The sequence below is a fragment of the Bubalus kerabau genome, chromosome 18 (assembly GCF_029407905.1).
Source record: "Bubalus kerabau isolate K-KA32 ecotype Philippines breed swamp buffalo chromosome 18, PCC_UOA_SB_1v2, whole genome shotgun sequence".
Classification (NCBI taxonomy): Eukaryota; Metazoa; Chordata; class Mammalia; order Artiodactyla; family Bovidae; genus Bubalus; species Bubalus kerabau.
In genome coordinates this window covers 39,193,989-39,213,218 of record NC_073641.1, presented here as the reverse complement: position 1 = coordinate 39,213,218, position 19,230 = coordinate 39,193,989, and the positions used below count along the sequence as shown (strand labels likewise).

Genomic DNA, 19,230 nt, shown 5'->3' with positions numbered 1-19,230 from the left:
TTTGCTTCCAAAAATCATTCTATCAAGGATTTTGAGGTTCTTAGAAGGTATTCAATAACCTGACTCCAGAACTGCCCTTTAGCCGCTATATTCCCCCAAACAGCTGAAATGAAACAAGGTATAACTTTAAATTAAAAAGAAATTTAAGTTAATTATTTTTGGCTGTGCTGGGTCTTTGTTGCAGCAGGGGCTTTCTCTAGTTGTAGCAAGCAGGGGCTATTCTCTGGTTGTGGTGTGTGGGTTTCTCATTGCAATAGCTTCTCTTACTGTGGAGCTCTAGGACACCCAGACTTGTTGTTGAGGCTCCTCAGTTCTAGGGCACAGGCTCAACATTTGTCGCACACAGGATTAGTTGTGCTGAGGTATGTGGGATCTTCCCGGCTCAGGGACTGAACCTGTCTCTTGCATTGGCAGGCAGATTCTTCACCACTGAGCCACCAGGGAAACCCAAGAACGTATTAACTTTTTGCTTTGTTTATAGAGGGTAATGAGAACAATTACATATAACTTTAATGTAAGATCAATCTATGTACCAACTTTATTTAAAATGTGCCTATTAGAGACTATTTTCAGCTTTCAATAAAAATGGATTAAGAAATGGCTTATTGTTACATCTAGTAATTCATCATGTCCTAAGGTACTATTTTTTAGGTTATACTACTGAGACATTTTCCACTTTTATATTAATATTTCTACTTGGTTCTGTTCAATGGCTAATAAGCTTATCATTACTTTGTTCTGATCCATCTGAGTTTCGCCACCTATAGTAGAAAGAAAGCCAATGTTAGTTTGCATATTTTACTCATTTAATTTTTAATGTGTTTTTTTTTTTTTTTTTAAGGAATTCTCTTTTATGCTGCGCATTCTTTGCAGGGCTGTCCTCAACTTAAGCATAAATGTTTTCTTTCAATTTGCTTCCTGCAAGGTAATTCTGACAGTTACAATTGTTACCCTATCCACATCTGATACATTGGTAACCTTCCTATCTTTTTACTTGGCTTTTTGGTAGGCTAAACTGAACAGCTGCCACAACAAACTCAAAACAGGAAGTCATGTGGTCTTTCTTTGTACTATCTTTCAGGACTGACTTGGCTCCCTCTGCTGGTTAGTAATATAATTCCTTTCTTAGTTCAATAGGGTTTGTATCTTACTGGTGAAATGTAATACTTGGGGTGAGTAACTTTGGTTCAGTAATTGAATTAGAGATTCTCATGTCAGTTCTCTAGAATTCTGTGTTTAGCTAAGATTTTAATCAAACTAGGTCTTAAATAACTAACTGAAAGGGTACTGGTATCATATGTATGAAAAAAGCCTTTTATTAACACTCACCAACATCGCAATACTGAAATCTAGACTGAAATAAGGTGAAATGGTTAAGTAATGAAATGCTTAAATTTTTGAAATGTCTAAATTTTAATTCTTATTTTCTGTTTGGTAGGTAGTCTTCATCCCACTGACCATAGCATACTGCCTCCCTTGCAATTCTTTAGACAATTCTCTCCTTTTGAATTCTGTACACAATTTTAAGTACACTTACTTAAATATATAGATGAGTTAGATGGCAAGTGAAAGTTAACTATTTACATAAAGTTAAGAAATTATTCCTTACTTTGGCTAGAGAGAAAATGCTTACTGAAAGTTTGTTATCTTTCAGAGGAGTATCTATTATCTTCAGGGAATAACTTGTTCATATGATAATTACTTTGTGAAGGTAGCAGTTCGCTTTGAACTTCAATGACTAAGGAATATAAAATCTTCTCTGAAATATCCTAGTGCCTCCTCTAAAATTCCTCACTATTTCACAGGCAGTCATAAATTTCTAGCATTTTTTTCATTTTCTAAGGAAGTAAAGGAAAATCTGAACTGTAGATAAAACACAACTTTTTCTGGCCAATATCCCTAATAAAAAATAGCAACCTAGCACATGCACACACACAAACAGAATTAATGTTTATACAGATTTTATTATGTGATGTACTCTTAAAATTTTTGATTACTTCATCTATTTCAAATAAAAAACACCATTCTTAACCCATTGAGTTTATTTCATGACCCATAATGGTACATGACCCAATGTGCATCATAAGCACTCCCTTTATACCTATTTTAGATGTTAAGTTTTCAATGGAGTTTGTATGTTTTCCCTCATTGATAAAATCAATTTTAAACAGTTGTTCCACATTAGTATTAAAATGCATGTAGAGTTTAATTCTCTGGTTCACATTAAGCACATGTGTAGGTTCCGTAAGGTTAGGCTTTCATGAAGATTTAATGACTCAAAATAATTTTATATTGAATTTATATTTCAGAAGTACATTTTTTGAGGGCCCCACAGTAATGCAATGCACAGTGAAACTTACAATGTAGTTTAACACATAACCAGTCACTTTGATCCAGGAAAACAAGGCATAGCTACACAAAAATTTAAAGAACAATATAGGAATGTCACAGGATTATAAATGGATGGTATGAATAAATTGGACACAATTTAGCGACTGAACAATGAATAATAAAATCTATGAATTTAGAGAAAATCCTTAATTGGAGGTGAGAAGGATTAATGAAAAGACTAAGCCTATTCTCTCAAAGGCCAACATAAAGTCATTCAAGTGAAAAACCATTCATTTCTACCATCTTAACAAAAATGGATAAGATATGCTGAATAACTGTCATAAACACTATCAGAGATTTGATTAAGGTATTTACTTTGAAAACTTGAAATAGAAACATTTACAGACTGATAATTTTGTAGCTCACACTCAAATCAACATCTATAACTAAATCAAAATTTAAGATAAAAATCATCCTAAAGTAACTTTAATATCCTATATATGAAATAATTTGGGTAGTCTGAAATAATCTACAAAACATATATATACTACGTCTGTTTTTTCAAAATTTGTCTCTGTAAGTTAATTTTATCACTGATAAATGGTAGACATAATGAGAAGAAAATTACTTTCTAAAATGTTTTATTCCTATCATTTTATGGAAAATTGTATCTTAAAAATATTTTAAATAAAATAACTCATAATTTGCCAACTATACCAATTCCTGTTAATGACATTCAATAGTTAATACTTATAATACATTTTTAAATATTTTATTAAATCTTTTGGAGCTTATTGATCAAGAATACATATAGGAATATACAGGAATATCTTTGGCAAAAAAGTGCGTAGTGCAACTCAGTACTTAAAGGAGACAATACAAGGTCAGATTAAAGGTTTATTGGGCTACCATATAAACTAAGAATTGATAAACCAAGGATCTAGCAGTGAAACATACCACCACCATAAATCAACTGATTTTGGACATAAAAGTTTTAAACACTAAGATTATATTAGTAGAGTCTACATAAGATCTCAACTTGGATATTTAAACTTAGGAAAACAAAACACTAATTGATTTAATGGAGAAATATCCTGTTATGCATTGAAACAATTTCATTAGTTCTAAGACTTGGAAAAAAATAGTTATAAACTATTTACAAGTTAAACCACTTAAAGGCAGAGATCCTGTTTTTAATCCACTAATGTTTAGGAGGTGCCTACTGTAAAAGCTAATTATAGCACCTAGTAAGTTCCTATTAAGTAGTGAGGGAAGAAACTAAAAATACCTAAAATTTTAAATTAAATGGTACAACAATGCCAAGACTTTTGTTACCTGAACATGCAAAATTTTCAGCTTAACAGTAACATTTAAGGAAGTACATAAGAAGATAATTTTGCTTCTTTAAGAAAAGTGAAATATTGGTATTCTAAAAAGGAATGAAAAACACATTCTGAACCATCTGTATATTACTCAAAGCTGTGCTTAATAATGAACAAACTGATTTCCTAGACAATGTCTAATTAATTGTATTAATGGTTACGAAATACTTATCAAGATTGTCTTTTCTTGTCCAAAATTTCCAAACATGAAATAATTCCCAAAGGCTTATAGCATATATTTTAATTTAAAAGTCTTGTTCATCCAACCACTAGGAAGTAAAAATTCTAAATTTGTTTCAGTTTTCAAAAATTAATTTATCAGTTAACTTATTGGTATACCTGGTGCTTATCATAATAAAGTAAGTAAATGAACAGCAAACTAAAAGGTGAATTAAAATATCCAAACTAAGCCTGACCTCAGCTTTCACTGAACCTTTTCTTCAAAATGAAACTGTAAAAATAAATCTAACTAGCGTTGCTTTGCTTGACAGCATAATTGAGTAGTAACCAAAGTAGCCATATGTAGTCCTTTAAGCCTCAGAAACACACCATCTTTTGAATCATTGTGCCGGGCGGCATATATTTTGTGCCCGATATGTACTTGCTGAATGAATTTCTACAGCAGTGCTGGATTTGGACTAAGCCAACCAAATTTTCACATACTTTAACTTAGTGAAAATAGCATGATTTTTCAAGAAAGAGTACAGAATGGATGAAGAATGCAGTTTGATTCAGGAAGAGAGGAAAGCAATATGAATAATCCAATGGATCACATAATGTACTGTCCCCGAGCAAGCCCATTTATCTAAAAACATGTAACTATCACTAGTTTGTGGGCTTCTGGTGCTTGTAGGGGCTTTCAATGTCTAGAAGTAGTGCCGTTTCCTAGAACTTCGTAATAAACGTGCTCTTTCCCCCCAGGTTTTCTTTTGTTTTCACACACCTTTCAAAAAAATCTCTGTAGCATATAGGTATATATATACACGTAAGAAATAGAGTTCAGAAACGGGTGTATGTGTAGGGTGAGGTCAAGGCCCTTATAATCATCGTTCATTCATTAACCAGCTATTAAGCAAATACTCTGTGTCAGGCAGTATTTTCTACACAAAACACCAGTTTGGGGCGGGCCGGGTGGGGGGGAACCTCGCCCTCCCGGAGATTACATTAATTATTCTATTGGTACAAACAGATGAGATAAACAAGCATGATAAGTAGAATGCCTGCAGGATAAAAATGAGGGAATCGGCAACGTCCAGTTTAAAGAGAGGCCACAGAGCCCCGAGGAGACAGCCGAGCAAAACCCTGCAAGTAAGAGAGAAACTCTGTGGCACTCGGGGAAGGAGCCAGGCAGAAGGCGGAGCAGACACCCTGCTGGCTCCGCGACCGAGGCGGCTCCCCGCGCCCCACCGCGCGCACCGCCTTCAGGCAGTGGTCAAGGCTTCGGCTCTTACTCCCCGCTAAGCAAATGCCGGCTCGAGAGACGTTTAAGATCTGATTTAGTCCTTGTAGCGATCTCTGAGGCAAAAGGAATGGCCCGCGGGCAAATTTGCCTGTTTAACTTTCAGCGTACTGGTACACAGACAAATACAGTTCACATACAACTTAAGTAAACTCATAATGTAACACAAATTTCATCCCATTTGAATAAAATCCGCTTACCTAGGCACTTTTACCCGAAGAATAGCACCCTCTAAATTTACAGAAGTAAACTTAATAGTGAACTGTATGATAAAGTTATTTCAGGTGTTTCAGTAAGAGACTACAGAAGGCTCGGTACTGTACACAGAATCGCATCTGTACTCCAGCCTTGGTCAGGACCTCTGTTTCGAGCGTAAAGAGGAAAACGTTGTCTGAAATCGGCGGGCCTCAGGCCCGCAGTCCACCGGCTCTCCCCGCGCGCTCTGCTCCACCCACACCTAGAATGGGGCGCGCTCCGGGCCCACCGCAGGCCGGCTCCTCGCTCGAACAGCGTCGCCTACAGGCCTTTATCCCGACTGCTCGGCAAGAGCGAAAACCACCGCCAACAAAAAGCGAGCCCAGAAAAGACCACATATTTCCAGAAATAAATGCATTACAAACACGATTCCAATTCAATCCAGCTGAGAATCTTCGCCTCCGCCAAGGGTTGCGTCCTTACTCCGCAGAAATAATGCAGAGACGGGCGTAAAGTCCGGCCTCTCAAAAAGAGAGAAGAGTGTACAATACGATACATCCATCCACCCGCTGCAGAGACACCATTTAAAAAATGCTCGGTCGCCGTCGGATCGCGGGCGTCCTCTACGTGGCCGCCCTGAGCTCGGCTCCCGAGAGCTAATGACGAGCAGCTAGGGCGGCGTGCGTGGCCTGCAGCCGGTCCGGGCCTGAGCGCCCCCCACGCACACGACCACCACTGAGGCTCAGGCCCCGCTCCGGCCGGCCTCCAGGAAAATAAAGACCGAGAAGACCCGGCCCGCCCGTGCCACAGCGAGAACGCCGCTCCGCAGGATCGACACTAAAAGGCAACGTCCACAGTTGCCCCGACGAGAAGGGCGCGGAGGAGAGACCCCCGCCGCGTCGCTGCCGGCCGCCTCCGGGCCCCAGGTGCGGTGCGGAGCTGAGCGGCGCGGGCTGTGCAGTGCGGCGCGGCCGAAGACGCGAGCCCAAGTGGCGGCGGCGGCGCGGCGGTGGCGGAAGTGGAGTGGGGAAGAGGGGGTGGTTGTTAGTGTTTGGCGCCGGCGGAGGGAGTCATTCCTGCAGCTGCACTTCCGGTCGGCATTTTGTTCTGAGAGGGAGAGACGGAACGAGAGAGAGACACACACAGGGCTCCTTCCCCCCCGCCCTCCCCCCCCTCCCTCCGTCGGTACCGACTCACCCGACACCACCAAGCCGCAGGGAGGGACGCCCCCGCCGACTGGAGGATTGGTTCCCGGGCCGGCGGCGATGCCCCCCCGGTAGCTCGGGCCCCTGGTCGGGTGTTTGTGAGTGTTTCTATGTGGGAGAAGGAGGAGGAGGAGGAAGAAGAAGCAGCGATTTGTCTTCTCGGCTGGTCTCCCCCCGGCTCTACATGTTCCCCGCACTGAGGAGACGGAAGAGGAGCCGTAGCCACCCCCCCTCCCGGCCCGGATTATAGTCTCTCGCCACAGCGGCCTCGGCCTCCCCTTGGATTCAGACGCCGATTCGCCCAGGTAAATTCCTGCTCTTTATTTCGGCGGCGGCGGCGGCGGCGGCGCCAGGTCCTCAGCGTCTCTCCTCCTCGCTCCCCTCCCCGCCGTTTCCTTAGCGGCCCCAGGTCTCCGCCACGGGCGAGTCTAGAGTTCGCTCCTCTCTGGTGGCAGCCGCCCTGGGTGGCGGTGGTTTTGTACCCTCTCCCGGCCGGCTCCGGTGGCGGGGACTGGGCTCCTGCCGGGCGGCCGGGGAGGCGTAGGCCCGGCGGAGAGTGCAGGCCGCGGGCCAGCGGAATCTACTTGAGCTCGGGGATTAGGAGAGCTCCGGGCTGAGCGGAGCTACTGCTGGTCGGTGACAGGCCTCGCCCGGGAGAAGAGCTGTAGCTAGTGAGGAGGCGGAAACAATACAACTAACAGCAAATGTGCCCTGACCGTCCCCATATTTACAACTTTCCTGGTCCGGGAGTGGGGAACGTCCCAGTGAAACAAACAACCCCCCTTCTTCCCCCTGTGACCCCATGAAGGGAGGAAGTAGTTTCAGTTAGTGAGACAAATGTAAATACTCAGACACGGATCCAGTGGTAATTCTTTTCCTGTGTAAAACTTGTTTGGACGTTGGAAAGTTAATAAAGACTCATTTTCTTTTTAAGGAGAATTAAATCGTCCACATGAATATTTAATACAGAAAACCATAGTATAGTAGACACTGCATATGACCCCCCCACCCACGCAAAGCGCTTTTATGTTGTTGTTTGACAGTGTGTTGCACATGGACTTTTTATTCAGAGACAAGTATAAAGTACTTGACAGGTTTACCCTGCCACTTTATATTTGTGTGCGTTATATAAGGACAGTTTTAAATGATTGTACGTGAAACACTCAGGTACTTCCTGATCTAAACGTGTAGAAGCTTAAAAAGGTTTTTAAGTGTTCTGAGAATTGCGGTGAGATACAAGTACATCCAATTTTCTTTAAAAAGACAGAAATGAAGTTATGCTTAAAATCCCTGGGAGGTTAAAAAAAAATGTGGAAGGTGCCATCCTTTCATGTCAGGGCAGATCTTCTTGAGGTCCCAGGATTGTCATTGGCTGTTTGTGCCCATGATGTTTGACTGTGTAATGAGAGAGGTGTCATTTTAATAGGTCAAATGTATCTGTAAATGCTGGAGAAAAATATCAATTTTATCTTAAATTCTAGCTCACAAGTAAGTTAAGTGCTTGGAGCTTGTTTGTGGAGGCGTTGATAATGTAGGTTGGTATAAGGGAAAAGCCAGTTTAAAAGTCCTCAGCCATACAAGTTGCATAGAAAAATAATTGTTCCTGGGTTAGACTGTTTTGATACTTTGTCTCATATTCACTGAAGGAAAACTTTCATTGGTTAAAATGAAGCAACACTGATCAACAAAGTCCCTTGTTTTATTAGTGAGTGTTACGTTGGTTCAAATTTTTTATAACTCATTAAATTATGTCGTCGTAGAATAAGTAACTTTTCTGAAGGTGATTTTTGAGTTTAGCCTTGTGCTTAAAGTAAACTGTTCCACATTTCCTGCAAACGTATGGATAAATGTTAGAAAGAGTGAAGTTAATATAGCTGTCACGTACTAGGCATGTTTTTAATGCTATAAATCCGTGTAGTAGTCAGTAGCGTGTCCGTGATTTGTATTGGTCAGGGAGCAGTTTGAATTTTAAAAAGCCTGAAGCTCCTGCTGAGCCCCAATCCCGGCCTCCCTCCCTCCCACTAATCTCCCATTCCTGTCTTTGTGCTGCCTGCTCCTGTTAGACACTGTTTGCTACAGGGCCTCAGGCCTACACTGGGTGGGGGGCACGCGAATGGGGACTGGGGAAGGGTTTGGGGGGGAGAGGAGAATACGGAAGGTAGGAACAGTTCATTTCTTAAGCGGAGGATTTGAGGGTGAGGGGGCGGGGTAAGGGCTTCAATATTAATGTTGAAAAAGGCCCTGATAAGAACCTGTGATTGTCTTTACAACTTTATTTAAGTAAAATACTGAGATGTATGTCAAGGGATGAACATCCTTCAATTAAAGGTGATGGAAAGTGGAGTTCTGCTTGCTCAGTTTTCATCAACAGGAAAAACTTATCTTTAGCGTTTTATAGTTATAAAGGGAGCTTACTTACACATGTTTGAATCAGTATGTCATACTGATTGATTTTGTTGTTGTTACTTTGGCATTATAGTGAATTAGTTCTTATTAGACCTTATTTTCCTAGTTCTACATATTTGGTAATCTGTAAGTAATACAGGTTGTATGATACCTTTCATTCAGATAGCATAAATACTTCTTTTAAGTAGGTTGACAATATTTTGCTTGGTCCAAACCAGTTAAATAGGTTATTTTTAAAGGAGAAGATATTGCGAAACTTTAGTAAAACCTAAACTTGAACTTTACATTCTTGATAACTTAGTTGGAAAGAATAATTTGTTTCCCTAGAGATTATGAATAGTCTGCTGTACTCTCCTGTATTGGTTGGAATACTCACCAGGGCTAATCTTGTATTTCTTTTCTTTTTTTTTTTTTTAATTCAGCAGAAGGAAACAGCTCTAAGTATTCCATAGATCTTACAGTGCTAGTTATATTATTTGGGTAAATACTTTATGGTATACCTAGAGGAAATTTCAGCAGTATGGTTTATTGTTTCGTTTGAGTCTGCAAAGTTACTAGTAACTTACAATAATTACTTGAAAAGAAAATAGTTTTGAAGTATATCATGAAAGTCTAGTAAATCAAGTTAAAGTTGAATAGTAAATAATTACTTCTAGTGTTTTGAGATGAGTGTATCGGATGTTTCCTTTTGAAAGCCATTCAACAAATTTGTTTACTGTAGTTGTTCGAAAGCTTTTTGAACCTGTGCTAGGGATCATTATAATACTGTCCACCTTTAAGAAGAAAGGACTTGTATTTGAAGAAATTTCAATTTCTCTTTGAGGATGAAAAGTGAGAGTTTTCAGTATGGTAGTAAACTTAGTTTTGGTTTTCTGCATAATGATCATTATTGAATCTCAAAAATAATATGAGCAAAGCTGTACCAATTCAGATGTGAAGCTTTCTTTCTTTGGAGCCAGGCTACCCAACTTAAACATGTATTTTCTAATACTTCCTGAACTAATTTCATATTTAATATTTTGGTAACCAGTTCACCATCAAACTGCTGTCTAAACATTTGAACACATCTGTGTTATATTTTGGTATGCTCTATGGTAGTATTTTTACTCTCCCAAAATAAGGTGTAAACATTAATAATAAAAAGTAGATAAAAACTAAAGAATTTGAGTTTTACACAGTTTCATTTAAATTTCCCCACTCCATTGCTTATTAGGTAAAGCATACTTTGTAGGTAATTCTGAAATTTTTAAGATGATGTAAGATTTCAGTTTTATATAAAGTGATTGAGAAGACTGAGTTAAATAAAAATTCTTTTCATACATGTGTAACTTCAGTTCTATTTATCATGTTTATTTGCTATAAAATGAATAGGAAATTACTGACTAAGAACTAGTAACTAAGTGGTTAGTTGACATGTTTATTTTAATATCCTGAGATACTAAGTTGGCTTTGGTGGTAATGTATGGTTTCCTATAGCTTTTAAAACTCATTTTAAAATATACTTTTTGAAGAAAGTTCTTTTCCTATTTTTAGCAGTTGTCAGTAATTATTCTTTGTATTTTTAAATTAGTTCTTTTTCAAGGTGACCTGAGTTCATTCATAAATATTCTCATTCCTATGCAAGATGAATGACCAGTGTGGTTTCAACTTTTTGATGAAAAAACTCAGAGGCCACGTGATTTGTGTAGATTCACTTAGTGACTCAGTGGGAGATTAGGGTATTCTCTGACTCTTAATAGTTTCTTATTCGATTATGTTGCTTTAAGTAACGTGTGAGCTTTGGTCATGAAGCTAGGTATTGCTCAGTGCTGACACTGATACCATCTGTGATTTTTTTTTTTTTTCCCCGATTATCTGAGTCCAAGGTGCTTTTCTCATCTCCATAGAGAGATATGATACCTGTCTTTTGGTTGTATTTTCCTGGTATGAAAATAGTACTTTTCTGTTAGGTATCTTCCCTTTGTGTATATATGTTTGCTGTTTGAGTGGTTGAGTTTATTTACATATGTCTCTCTTCAGGAGTGTAAGTGAATTGACTATATATGTAGTGAATAATGACTTCTTAAAGTTCTATTTTTATTCAATTTTTTAATGACTAGAGTGGAATATTAGCATTTTTAGTTGATTTAAAAGCAATTTTAAGCATCAAATCTGGAGTCAATTTTAATGAATTGAGTTTTGTCAGATTGCATTATATTTTAAAGCAGGTTCCTTTCTATTCCCAAAGTGATTTAGTAGGAGAGATCATTTGTTGATACAGAATTGCCCACTGGATAAGATTTCGAGGGCTTTTTATTTGCCAGGAATTGTGTTACATATGGGTGACCCCACTCTAATTCTTCTAACAAGCTCATGAAATAGAAACAGTTATCACCCACCATTTACAGATGAAGAAACTGAGGCTAGAAATATCAGAAAATTGTCTGTTGTCTTATAATTACTCTAATTGGCCTGATTTATATTGTTTTTAAGGATTTAGGATTCCACATTTCTAGTTTTAGTAAATTCTTAATATTATTCTTTAGTTCCTCAGTTAATTCAATACTTTAAAGTCATGTAGTCAAGGAAATTATATACTGTAGGCAAAGAACTAAAATAAAATTCAGACTATATATGCTATATACATTAATAGTAATTTCAATAATTTTGAAATCAAGAAATCTTTACTGCCTTGTATTTTCATTTTGAGTTTGTTAATGTCTGAATTTTTTACTTTTAAGTTTTTTATATTGAATTGAAATTGTCAAAGCATCTTTCTAGAAAGAGAAAATTGAGCTGTAGAGATCATATATATTCATAGAAATATATATGATCAATTGTATCACAGTATATGAATCTATAAATAAGTATGACTCGTACTATTAAAAAATTCCAGTATTTGTGTAGCCAAAGAATGTGGATCCTTTTGAAGTTCTCAGCTTGGGAAGTTGTGCACTCACTCCAGAGCTATTGTCATTACGTACAGTTATAGGAGGATTCCTTTAGTAAATAACTTTATAGACTTTGAAGTAGTCTTTTTCTCATCTTTAATGGCAAATATTTATCTTCAGGGGTGAATTTGAGTTTTAGAAATAGTAAAAAAAAAAAAAGTAATTTAGAACTTCATTTAGGAAAATGAAGATTTAAGATCTTTTTTTGTTTCAGGCACTGTGTCAGTGCCTTACATTTGTCATATGTAGTATTACTGAGTGAATCCCATGTGCCAGTGACTGTGCCAGGCACTTTATATGGATTTTCTCAATTCTTTAAGGTACAGTATGAGTTTGGTTATATTTATTACTCTAAGATATATGAGAAAACTGAGGTACAGAATGATTAAGTGACTAAGGTCATACAGCTAACAAGTGGCAGAAAGTGGGGAAAGGACTCAAGTTGATGCTTTACCCATTAGCCTTAACCACTACACTGTTTTATCATGATTTTTTGAACCTCCCAACTATCCAATGAGGTTAGTGATAATGTTCTCACTTTACAAACAAGAAAGTTGAAGCTCATCATGTTTAATAATTTGTCCAAGGTGGCAAATCTAACAGGTATTAAAGATAGGATCCCACTCAGATGTGTCTTGATTTTAAAACATCTAGTCATTCCATTCTACCATGCTGCCTTTTCAAGATTTATAATACTTCTTTTTGTCTGTTATTTCTTGATAAAAAAGGTAGGCTTGGTTATAAAATAGTGAAACTTGTTTTTCTTGTGTAGTTTATAAAGAGATCCTGAAGATAATTAGAAAAGAGGAATTCTAAAATTTTTTGGTCAGTTATAGCTGATTGATTACTTGATACAGTTTTTAAAACATACCATATAAAATATGCAAGATGTTTCCATGTACAAATATATATTTAAATAGAGTATTGATGTTTAAATATAATGCATGCTATACTTTTTGAAAATGTAGAAAAGCCACAATATTTATTTTCACAGTATTGTTGTGATTCTTGAATTATTTCTTATCAAAATGTTAAGCATTAAAAAGTGTTCTCAAGAATACATTAAATTTTCAACATAATTGATGTAGGTTTTTTTTTTTTTTTTTTTTTTTTTTTTTTTTTGCCATCTTACATATGCATAGCATGGCATTTAACATAATATACCAGACTCTTAAAAATTTTTTTTGTATGTATGTACCTTTTGGCAGAAAGGAAAAACTTTTTCAGGATGCAAAAACATGGAATTGGTAACATTTATTTGTTAAAGTACTTTGGTATACTTTTACCTCTCCTGAGAAATTTGGAAGCATTGACATAATTTTGAAATAAGTGGATTCCTTTTTGTTAGAGTGAGCTTATTTGGGTCATCTGTACTTCTCAGTTCTTTAGTCTTGTGCCAGTGAAATGCATATGTACTTTATGAGTACTGTTTTTTTTTTAAATAGTCATTGGTTCTAGATACCTCAAAAACTAGCAGTGCTTGAAACACTAATGGAATTATTAAAACTCAAACTAGAGTTTACTCTAAAAATACCAATTTTATAATGATGTATTTAATTTTTTAGTTAACTAACATGGTCTTGAAATTAATCCTAGTAAAGAAATACATCACTGAGTTTTCTCAACACTGCTATTTGACAACTCTTTCAAGATTTTATTTTTTTCTTTTGTTTTGCTTAGTTTTCCCCTATATTTGTTATGTTTTATTTTTTAATTGAAGTATAGTTGATTTACAATATTGTTAATTTTGCATATATAGCATATTGATTTTCAGTATTTTTGCAGATTATATTCCATTGTGGGTTATTATAAGATATAATTCCTGGGTATAATTCCCTGTGCTATCTCATATACCTTGTTGCTTATCTATTTTAACCCTTTCAGGAGTTTAAAATCTACTTTTCGTTTTCTTTGTGTGATAGGATTATGGGTTGCCAGTTTCTGTCTAAAGAAATTGATGATCTGAGTGTAGTCTATATGTAATTTAGTTTTTCTTTGGTAATGATCAAATTGAAATGTTACCTGGGTATATAATGGGCCTAACTCCCATTAAAAAAAATACTATTCTTAAAAAAAAAAAAAAAAAATGACGCACATAACATGATGCTTTTTCCTAGGGTTCTGCCTATGTCTTAGAAAATTCTTAAGGTGGAAAGTTGAAATGTAATGGCCTAAAAGCTACTCTTACCATTTTTTCCCTTTGAAAAAGATTAAAAATCCAACATTTATGCCATAACCTACTTCAAGTTACTTCAGGTTATCCTGTAAGACACATATGATATATGCTTTTTATTTAAATCTATTAATATTCTCTTTCCCTCTTCTGTGTATCTCACCCTCTTTCTGTCAGTGTCTGTTTAATCTGTGTCTCCTCCTAAGCATATTTTTACATAGCTTGGTGAATATAGTTGGTATTATTAATGTTTATGAAACCTGCTCCTGCTGCTGCTAAGTCGCTTCGGTCATGTCTGACTCTGTGCGACCCCATAGACGGCAGCCCACCAGGCTCCCCCGTCCCTGGGATTCTCCAGGCAAGAACACTGGAGTGGGTTGCCATTTCAGTTTAAAAGGCCTCAGATTCTGATATCTTCGTAAGTTCAGAATATTGCTGGTGAAAAAGCATTTTGATACTAACTGGAAAATGTATATTTGTGTTAGCATTCTTACTTCATTCTAGAGATATGGTACTTCTCAAAACATCAGCTCAGTGACCAGAAATTTTTTTTTAAGGAGAAAGCAAACTTTTTTGTGAAAGTTTCCTTGGTCATTTAATTTAATAGCATTTGTCAGTTTATTACTTATATCTCTTGATAAAATAATTTGTTCCTTTGTCTTCAGTCATACTAAACCATCAGCTGTATGCAAGCAAGAAGACTATTATTTCCATCTTTATGCCTGTAACACCATCACAGTGCTTGTCCTGTGTTGTAGGTATTCATTACATTTTTGTTGAACCAATTAATTAGAATTAAACTGTATGATAGTGTTTACATACATCCCAATCAATCTGTATGAAACATATATAAAGGAAAACCTAAAAGTTCTTTTTTTGGCTGTTAGGAGTGTAAAACATAGGAAAGGGCTTTTGTTTTGCTCCCCTGGGTAGCAGAATTGCAAGTAAGATAACTGCGATTTATTGTAAGAGGGAAAGTATCTAAATACCTTGTTTCAAGCTTAAGATTGGTTTATTGTAGTTATTATTTTCTTTGCTAATTTAAATATTATGTCTAATAATTTAGATAAGTCAACTGTAATTAGAACAGAGCATTAAAAATGTTATTTAAATGAAATAATGATATGGTGACTGAATTTTTTTTAAGTAAGACTTGTTGTTCAGTTGCCAAGTGGTGTCCGACTCTTTGCAACCTCTGCCCTCCACTATCTCCTGGAATTTGCTCAAATTCATGTCCATTGAGTCGGTGATGCTATCAAACCATCTCATCCTCTGTCTCAGTTAGGCTTATTCAGGTATCAGTCAGTTCAGTTGAGTTCAGTTGCTCAGTCGTGTCCGACTCTTTGTGACCGACCCCGTGAATCGCAGCACGCCAGGCCTCCATGTCCATCACCAACTCCCGGGGTTCACTCAGACTCCCATCCATCAAGTCAGTGATGCCATCCAACCATCTCATCCTCTGTCATCCCCTTCTCCTCCTGCCCCCAATCCCTCCCAGCATCAGAGTCTTTTCCAATGAATCAACTCTTCGCATGAGGTGGCCAAAGTACTGGAGTTTCAGCTTCAGCATTTACACAATAAAATTCACTATTGCTCCTGTACAGTTTGAGTTTTGAGAAACATTATCTTGAAACTACTACCTTTAGTAGAGACATAATATTTTCATCACCTCTAGCAGTTCCCTTATATCTTTTTGTGATCAATATCTCACCCCTACTCTAATTCCTGGCAGCCAGATCTAAATTCCTGTTCCTATAGTTATATATTCTCTAGACTGTCACATAAGTGGAATCATACATATGTAGGCTTCTGTGTCTGGTTTCTTTCTCTTAGCATAAAGCTTTTGAGATCCATCCATGTTGTTGCATGTATTAATAGTTTGTTGGTATCTGAGTTTTGAAATTGAATTTAATGTACTCTACCACTTTGGTACCACCTTGTTGAAAAATACTTCGAACAGTTTTAGATATTTGTCTCAGATCTTGCAGCTGCTTTGTTATTGGACACAATCTTCCTTTCCCATATTTACCCCTCAGATGGTATAAAATCTGCCTGCAGTGCAGGAGACCTAGGTTCAATCCGTGGGTCAGGAAGATCCCTCAAGGAAGCAGATGGCTACCAACTCCAGTATTCTTGCCTGGAGAATTCCATGGACACAGGAACCTGGCGGGCTACAGTTCGTGGGGTCATGGACACAACTGAATGACTAACACTTTCACATTTTCACCCCTCAACACCAGAAATGTTGTGATTTACATTACTCTCGAGTGGCATTTATTTATACTAGTTAATTCTGTTAGGTTAGATGCTCTACCAAGTAGGTAAAATAGACCTTGGCCTCTTTTTCATCATAATTGAAATAGGTAACTTCATGTATTTTGAACATAGCAGCACATAGCAGCTCAAACAGTGGTGAGTTTACAGCCAGAAATTGAGTTTACATTTTGTTGGTTTCAGGTTTGTTGTTTAAACTAAAAATAGAGCATAGGTTATAGTGAAGAACGAGTCATTGCTTCTCTTCTAATGCTTAAAGTAGTGCTATTTACTGGAAGTTGGAGCAGATAATGAGAAAAGAAGGGTCATTTTATTTGACCACCTGTTTTGTTCCCCCTCACCCCTCACTTTTTGAAACAGCGTTCTCTCTTGGGTTCAGGGATATCATTCTCTCGTTTGTAGATCTTTTTGCTAACTCTTCCATCTCTGCCCACTCCTTAAATATTGGTGTCCCCAGGGTGGTTGTTCAGCCTTCATTCTGTTCTCTCTTCCTATTGATTTAATCTATTTATTAAACTTTTTTACATGGTGATCACTCACAAATCTTATCTGTAGAATAGAATTCTCTTCTGAGACAGATCCAGCTGTCTTACTAGGCACCTCCTGATGTCCCATACAAACTATAAATTCAGAAGTAGTATAGAAATCTGAACTCATTTGTCAGTTCTTCCCTACCCTTACCCCCTCCCACTCAAAAAGAAAAACTGTTCTTAGAACTATGTGGAGTAGGTTAGTGTTCCCATCATTAACTCAAGTTGCCTAAACTAGAAACTTGCTGATAATACTTGATCCTTCTTCTTTAGTGTATCTCCAAATGAGTTGTTTACCATGTTCTGACATGGTATATCTGAGTATCACTTGAATCCATCCCTCCTTAAACATTTGATTCTGAGAGTGGGCATGTGCATACACCTAGTTGAGTGAAATAACATAGCATTTTAAGAAAGATTTAGAGGTAATTGCAAAATATATATTTAGTGTTAGGATACTTTTTGCTCATATGTTTGGGCTCTGATATTTAAAATTAAGGTATCATTTTCAGTAACATTCATGTTTTATAGCTTAAATGTGAATGTCTTCTGTACCCATTCCCATATCTAAAATCCAGGACCTCTTTAGAGCCTAGTGTATCAAGTAGAACAGTTTTTTCTTACTTTTAGAGCACTATATTTCATAGATTTGTACATTCATTTAACTATCGTGTGTTTATGTGTTCAGGAGCAGAGTCTGAATTAAAAAGAAAATGAGAATGTAGGAGCAAAGGAAGCTTTTTAATTGACTTTCCTATTACTGTGAAAACAAGTTTACTTGAATAGCATTTTCACTTTTATTGCAGATAACAAAACTAAAGGAGTAAAAGCAGTGGGGATATGGTACCATTCAGTTGTTATGCATGCAAACATTTTTAATGGCAAGAGTCATATATTGTAGCTGTATTATTTGTCTATGAGTTTGGAAGTTGTTGCTTATGGTTTTTTATAAGCTTACAATGTTTCTTCTTAGAAAAAAGTTATCTTCTTATTCCCCAGTTGGAACAGGAGGGTCTGCTTAGTTACTGATTTAAATAACCCTGAGTATCTCTTGTGAAGGGTATCTTAAAATGTGATGCTATCTTGAAAAATGAAGTAAACATTTTCTTCACTGTATCTAGAATTTCTAACTAAAGAAATAATAGGTGCTATATTTTGCTCTAGTGCTAATTGCCATGTTCTTGAGAAAGTAGGATCAATACAAAGGCTGTTGACAAAGACTGACCTAGAACCTTGCCTGGGTATTGAGTTTGTGGTGGCTTGCACATAGTAAGCATTCAGCAGACAGTTGAATACATGAATTTGAATTGTGTTACAGTTTTGAGATAAAGGATTGACTGGAGTGACAGATGATAGATGGGGCTTGCTAAATGTTCAATTAGATAGAAGGAAGAGACCACTGGAAGGGCAGCCTTTAAAGCAAAGAATTATGTGATTTAACTGCTTGCAGTTGGACAGTTAGGTTTGTTTGGCTGGAAAAGAGGAAGGTCTATGTACAAAAGTGTTTCTGAGTTCTTTCTATTTTGTTCCCACAACAGTTTTGCTCCTGATTTCAAGTATTAGTTTAGACTTCATCCTCAGTGCTAAGGGACAATTTAATAGGCTCAGGGCTAAAATGACCTGCATAATCCAGATATGCATATTAGGACTTGGGAGGTGTTGGTGGGATAGAGAGAGAGGTATTACAGTTCTTCAGTCATTTCCAGTTATTCATGGTTTTTAGCTTATTTCAAAGTGCCATTGTATGTCCTCACTATCAAGGTAACGGGGCCTAAACACTAGAATTTAAAATGACTTATAAATTACAACATGCTTGTGACTGGAATTCCAGTTGAGCTATTTCAAATCCTGAAAGATGATGCTGTGAAAGTGCTGCACTCAATATGCCAGCAAATTTGGAAAACTCAACAGTGGCCACAGGACTGGAAAAGGTCAATTTTCATTCCAATCCCAAAGAAAGGCAATGCCAAAGAATGCTCAAACTACTGCACAGTTGCACTTGTCTCACACACTGGTAAAGTAATGCTCAAAATTCTCCAAGCCAGGCTTCAGCAATACGTGAACCATGAACTTCTAGATGTTCAAGCTGATTTCAGAAAAGGCAGAGGAACCAGAGATCAAATTGCCAACATCCACTGGATCGTGGAAAAAGCAAGAGACTTGCAGAAAAACATCTACTTCTGCTTTATTGACTATGCCAAAGCCTTTGGCTGTGTGGATTACAGTAAACTGTGGAAAATTCTGAAAGAGATGGGAATCCCAGACCACCTGACCTGCCTCTTGAGAAACCTATATGCAGGTCAGGAAGCAACAGTTAGAACTGGACATGGAACAACAGACTGGTT

At 37.3% G+C, this 19,230-nt stretch overlaps 1 protein-coding gene across 3 annotated transcripts in view; it reads left to right on the top strand.

The window, feature by feature from the left end:
- The first annotated feature begins 6,271 nt into the window (after positions 1-6,271).
- The window catches only part of NIPBL (NIPBL cohesin loading factor), a 210,066-nt gene continuing 197,107 nt past the window's right edge, over positions 6,272-19,230 (top strand). The window contains exon 1 of one of the 3 annotated variants that reach the window (XM_055554416.1): positions 6,272-6,293. The gene's annotated coding sequence lies outside the window, so the exon portion shown is untranslated. Of the gene's footprint in view, positions 6,294-6,555; positions 6,878-19,230 lie in introns of those variants that run through there. The other 2 variants (XM_055554417.1, XM_055554415.1) reach the window with 2 other exon arrangements.